The sequence below is a fragment of the Priapulus caudatus genome, unplaced genomic scaffold, assembly GCF_000485595.1.
Source record: "Priapulus caudatus unplaced genomic scaffold, Priapulus_caudatus-5.0.1 Scaffold138, whole genome shotgun sequence".
Lineage (NCBI taxonomy): Eukaryota > Metazoa > Priapulida > Priapulimorpha > Priapulimorphida > Priapulidae > Priapulus > Priapulus caudatus.
The window spans coordinates 133,450-140,025 of record NW_014577199.1 but is presented as its reverse complement, the minus strand read 5'-3'; the positions used below and the strand labels follow the sequence as shown (position 1 = coordinate 140,025).

Genomic DNA, 6,576 nt, shown 5'->3' with positions numbered 1-6,576 from the left:
AAAAATCTTCTTTTATCCTTTCTGCTCTCTCTCTACTGCATCTGGTATGTATGTATGTATGTATGTTGTGTGTGTGTGTGTGTAGTGTGTCCTGTGTGTTGTGTGTGTGTGTTAGTCTGTGTGTGTGTGTGTGTTGTGTGTGTGTCTGTGTGTGTGTGTGCGTGCGTGCGTGCGTGCAGTGCGTGCGTGCGTGCGTGCGTGACGTGCGTGTGTGTGATTACGTGACGTGCGTGCGTCTGTGTGGCGTAGGCGTGCGTTCGTTCGTGTGCGTGCGTGCGCGCGCGCTTCGCGGTGTGTGTGTGTGTGTGTGTGTGTGTGGGTGTCTATTTCTCTCTGCACTTTTCTGCATTTCTCTATCGCCTACGCTTCACCGCTCGATCTGAACTCAACTCGACCCCTGCTCTCCTCTCTCTCTCTCTCTCTTTCTCTTCTCTCTCTTCTCTCTCCGTCTCTCATTCCTCGCCCTCCCCTCAGCGCTCTCTCTCTCTTTCTCTCTTTCTCTTTCTCTTCTCTCTTTTTCTCTCTCTCTGCTTTCGCTCTCCTTGCGTCGCATCCCACTTCCGTCTCTCTATTTTTCAGATCGGCTCCTCTGTCTCCCTGAACTCCCTCATCCTATCCAATCACATTGCTCTTTCGTACCCCAACAACGGCTAAACATATAAGAGAAAATTTGTGACCGATGAAACACAAAACGAACTTCGTACGGATTCCGCGTGATCATAACCGCGGCAAATTTCTCACAGATTTACTCGCTCGTACATTACATCGCGGATGGATGGATGGATGGATGGATGGATGGATGGATGGATGGATGGATGGATGAATGGATTGATAGATAGATACATACCTAGGGATGCGCTAGTGTTTTTGCAGTTAATTTACGCAGTTTGAGCAGTGCGATTAAGCATTTATAGGCTGATCACCATCGACGGCTAGAGCACATACATGCCCTCAGATACTGGCAATGTGCCAAGGCGAGTTACAAATCGATCGTCTGTCTCGAAAAAGTTCTTACTGCAGAGATGGAGGAAACGCTAACGGGAACGGAGCCCGTGGTTTCAGTCGTATATGTATCGATAAGATGTGACGTCTCGTTTCTCATATTAAGCGACAATGACGGCAACATAACTCACAATTACGGCTGCTTATTTATTCGACTCGATCCGAGATAAATTCTGTCATAGGTTTTTGCTTGGTTATCATCGTTTTCTTCGCTGTCATGTTTGGCGATAGACATGAATAAATCCTCGTTTTTCTCCCCCGCTGCGTGTGCCCGTACGCCCGTCGTCGTACTCTCGCGTATAGCTGCATATACGCACCTGGCGTATACAAACTAATATTTGTCTGATCGACTCTGCCCTAGTTAATAATTCTGTTCGGTTATTACAAGAAATCCCGTAATCACAAAGACGCTTTTCAGCCTTTCCAATATCGGCAGCTTTGTCGTTCAGCTTCTGTCAAACGTCGGTGCAAAACGCTCGCCAGCCGCTGTGCATGACTCCGACTGCAGCCGACGGACGGTGTAGAGCAAAGGTTCTCCTGTCGCTGCAATCGATGACCTGGTTCGTCTGGCTGCCGGCAGACGGCGCTGTAGGCGTCAATAAGGCGGTTCGTGCGCGCCGCACCCGGTGTGCCTGCATACTAGTGAACGGCGGGATAGCGTTGCGACGCAAGCTTGACCACCTAACCGACGCGCCGACGACGACGCTCGACGACAACGCAGCGCGGATTCTCTCTCTCTCACGCCTCAACTGGCTTCTCTATCTGTCTAACAATTTATCGGTAGACATTTCGCAGGAAGGTTAGCGTTCGGAGAAAATTCGTTTTCACGCTGCGATCGTGTCGACACACCGACGGCGCTTCTCTGTCATTCCTCTTCATCGGACACGTGTCTAGAGGACCAGTGTTTGCGTCGACGTACACTAGCGGGCATCGACTCTTTACCCACCGCTGTCCTGCCTGCATTAAAGAAGCCCGCTCGCGTTGTGCGCGTTCCCCAGCACCCGCCAGCGCTGCCGCAGCATTACTAGACGATGCAAGCTGGGTTCGTCTGTGCCGCGTGACAGTGACGAAAACACGCGCACACGCACGCGCCGCAGACTAACGCCCGCGCGCGCGCTCTCTCTCTCTCGCTGCTCTCTCTGATCAGCAGCGTTCTCCGTTGGGCGTATTCTGCTCAGCATCTTCGCGCGAGCCTCTCCTGCTGTCGAACATTCGTTTGTCTGCTTCAGCATCCTTCCGTCATCGTCTCCTGCTTGCCGATGAGGCATCGCACTGAAGCCATCTGTCATCATCGCGGCGAGCTCGACTAGTGTGGACTTGTCCGTGCGCGCCGGGACAACAGCCGAGTTTACTACTCTGGCTAGTTTCGTCAGTTGAGCACACGTGGTGTTCCAGAAACGCAGTGAGCGGAGAGAGCGTAAAAGTAACGGTAGTCTGTGCGACTATTGTGCGTCTCTCTCTCTCTCTCTCTCTCTCTCTGCGTGTGCGTATAGGATTCGGGACCGGTGCGGGTTATGTGGTTCCATAATCAGCTGCTGTGAACACAACACTCGCAACACTTGCTGAGCAGAGCGAAGGCGTCTCTATGATAGCAGGCGACGCATCCACAGTGACAATCGTGCAGACATCAATGCGGAACGCCGTCGTGCCAAGATAGAGGTATGTTCAGTTCGGTTACGTTACGCCGCGTAGCGACGAGTAACGCACACGATTTATATATATATATATATATATATATATATATATATATATTATACAATACTATATATATATATACGCGCTGTTTTTTTCTTGAAAGTTCGCGGCGTTTAAAATAAGAGTTGCTTATTCCGAATAGTAAACAACACAGCACATTCCGGGGTTTTTATATCAGGCACGCATTCGATAATATTTCTGCGCAGCGTTTAAACATAGAAACATACGTATTTGTTTCAAGACGGCCTTTCCACCGGAGGCAGTCTGGAAACGTTTGAAACGATGTTTAGTGCGTAACTGAGAAGCAAATGCGTTCTCGGTGGCTCCAAAAGCTGGGAGAAAACAGACAGCGGATCGACGACCGACCCACGTCATATAACAAATTGCGATTGGGAAACGCAATAGTCGCGTTGGATGAATAGCAATGCGTCCTAGCACGCCCCGTTCATTGTCTATTAACGGCAGGCGAAATCTGTGGCGGGTCTCACGCCGCGAATGAAAATGGCTCGCAGGGTATACACGGGCGCCGGAGAATGACGTGTCGTCTCTTTAAGAGTAGGCAAAACGTTTTCGCGAATAAAGAAATCGCTGAAAATCTGAAGAACGAGTCCCGCGTACTGGCGTACGTTATATATCAATTGTAATTGCATTAATAGAAATCCGATGTCACCCACGCTCCCGTAACTTTAACGCGTAGCACGTTTCGCACAAGCGCGACATGGTAATTCGTACACGTCTCTACACAGTACGAAACGCTTACTTATCGCGCGACGAACGATAACTCGTTTTCTGCTTTACGTCTGAAATTAAATTATCGAAAAGCGACACGTGACTTCTTAACGATGCTTACTGCCAGGCTTGACATTAATCTATAAATTACTCTGATTAAAGCGCACTGCCTCACACGACAGAGGATTCCGGCACAAAACAAATTTGTCTTTCTCTCTGGGGAGCATTGAGTTCTTTATATTTAAAGAATAAGTATTTTGATTCAGCGAGAACGAATCGCTATATATATATATATATATATATATATATATATATATATATATATATACTATCTGTATCTGCGTGTAAGCGTGCGCGTGCGCGTGCGCGTGGCGCGTGTTCGTGTTCGTGTACATGTGGCGCGGCGCGCGTCGCGCGCGAGCGCGTGTTGTTTGTGTGTTGTGTGTGTGTGTGTGTGTGTGTGATGTGTGTGTGTGCGGTGGGATGTGCCGCGTGTGTGTGCGCGCGTGTGTGTGTGCGTGGGCACGTGTGTGTGTATGCATTCCTTACTATACGGGTACGAATCTTCGCTTGAGACCATTGAGACCGTGATTCAGATTGCGATGATATAAACAAGTGCGTGCGTGCACTAACGAGAAAGCAATTACATTACTGAATATGATCGTTACGATGTGCACGCTATAAAATCTAGCCTCCTATATGTAATTTCGTTTCGTAAGTGGCATCGTGACCTGTTGTGAATGCAATATTGTTCCGAGAAAAGGTTGCTAAAGAACTATATACGCTGAATGTATAAACGCACTTCAGAGAGCCTGAACGGCATCTAGACAGTTATTGATCTAGAGAACCAAGCGGCCGATATCTATAAGTGATCAAATATATCAAGCACATGTGTCATGATTGCCTAACGCGTTACGCACTGAACGAAGACACTCGGCGGAACATGACCGACACTTAAGTTTACATTTTGCTTTCTTGATCCAGTTAGTTCTGCGCTAAATCTTAGTGGACCTTTCTTACACAATTTCCACAACCACCTCGGCTCAATTGCAAAAACAATTTTTCTACGTTAGTGGCGAAAGCTCTTCCACGTTCCCCCATGCGATACCACAAGAAGGCAGACTGAATCTATGAAACCGACCGGACTGGCGAAGCAGCCCAATTCATTTCACCAATCTGTTGTCCTGCGGCCTGTAAAGGTTATACCTATCATTCGCTCACCCAGCCGTTGACAATCAGTCTTCTGACGCGTTTCTGATGTCGAGATAAAGAACCCTATTACCAAATGTCAAAGCAGCTACAATACACTGGGCGCGCTGTTGCCGGCAGGCTATATTACCATGCCTTTTTCGTTTCCGCATGCAGCCGCACAAGCTATACATAGCCGTGACAGAATCGAATCGTGATCAAAATAATTCATACTCCGCCAGGTATCGCGTGTCATTTTTTTACCACGGAGGGAAACGATAATATGCACCATGCAGAGCCCACTGAAGCCTGATGACACTGGCTAAATCAGTGTGTGTCACGTACTGAAGCCGCGTATCACGAACGTAAAAAAAACCGTGAGCCATGAAACTAGTCCGTGTGTCACGAAAGCAAGCTTCGTGTGTCAGGGACTGAGCTCGCCGCGAATTTACGAGCGCGCGGCTAGCCATACGCATCTGCTGCCCGGCTCTTCGCGTTACTATAACTCGCACACACGCCGCGAGCCGGTCTCATCTGTTCAGTGTTCCTATCGCGTCGTCTCTCATTAAATTCCCGCACACATAAACGCATCGTGCGTGCTGCTGCTTTTTTATTTATTTTTATTTTTTATCTCATACGCATTTATTACGTAAGATTTCCGACTCGATCGAGCCGCGGCCCAGCTTCACAATTTAATTTTCCGCAACTCTTCTTTCTCGCGCCTTGAATCTGTTCTTCTTTTTTTCGTCCGATGTTCGATAGACATCGGGAAGCGCGCAGACCCCGCTCGGGTAATGCTATCCCCTGGGCGTGGAGGGCGGTTACCGCAACGTGGCAGCACTAGTGTTAGGATTAGGGTTAGGGTCAGGGTCAGGGTTAGGGTTAGAGTTAGGGTTAGGGTTAGGGTTAGGGTTAGGTTTAAGGTTAGGGTTAGGGATAGGGTTAGGGTTAGGGTTAGCGGATAGGGTTAGGGTTAGGGTTAGGTTTAAGGTTAGGGTTAGGGATAGGGTTAGGGTTAGGGTTAGCGGATAGGGTTAGGGTTAGGGTTAGGGTCGATAACATGGATGCGAGTCTGATAAACATGGATGCGAGAACGTGCGTGTGAAGCCACGCTTGACCAGCTTCGTGTTTTTCCTCAGCCGCTCGCGTCGGCTCGCTTGATCCGGCAACGGTTCTTCGTGTAGCCGGGAACTGTTCTCGGCGTGGCGTGGCGTGGCGTGGCGTGGCCGCATTGCGCACAGCTGGCGCGAATTTCTATCGCGCCGGCTTCATTGTCGCCGTCGTACGGCAGCGCGTCTGAATAGAGCGGTGCCGCGTGTAAACAGGGCCCTTCGTTTCGCAAGCGCCATCGACTGGTCCGAGAAGCTACAAAAGCCGTCAACCTAATTTCGCGTGTAGACGCGCGCGTACATGCAGAAAAGGTTATGCTAGTTATCGTGCGTTGTCGCCGCGCAACAGACGTTATTGGCAACGCGTTAGCGGCTGACCGAAATATTGCCGCACGCCTGTCCGCCGCAGCGTTCAGCTGTGCCTTTCATTTACCCCGGATGCTGCCGTCCTTCGCCCACCCTCTAATTCCTATAACGACTTTTAGTTTAAGGCTTTAGGCGCACGCAATCTACGGGCGGTCCCTTCCATCTGGACACTAGTTGGATTAGGGTTACGTCGATAATGGACGGATACAGTGTTTGCCTTTATGGACATCATTGAAAAATGTATGTACGCTTAGGTCAAACGCCCGAATCCCCGAGCAAGATAGAGAAAGAGAGAGAGAGAGAGAGAGAGAGAGAGAGAGAGAGAGAGAGAGAGAGAGAGAGAGAGAGAGAGAGAGAGAGAGAGAGAGAGAGAGAGAGAGAGAGAGAGAGAGAGAGAGAGAGAGAAAGAGAGAGAGAGAGAGAGAGAGAGAGAGAGAGAGAGAGAGAGAGAGAGAGAGAGAGAAAGAGAGAGAGAGAGAGAGAGAGA

The 6,576-nt window shown here is 49.4% G+C and overlaps 1 protein-coding gene across 1 annotated transcript in view; it reads left to right on the top strand.

Moving 5' to 3' along the window:
• The first annotated feature begins 2,640 nt into the window (after positions 1–2,640).
• LOC106806050 (thyrotropin-releasing hormone receptor-like) overlaps positions 2,641–6,576 on the top strand; it is a 102,171-nt gene continuing 98,235 nt past the window's right edge. Inside the window, exon 1 of the mRNA XM_014807892.1 lies at positions 2,641–2,661. The gene's annotated coding sequence lies outside the window, so the exon portion shown is untranslated. The remainder of the gene's footprint in view (positions 2,662–6,576) is intronic.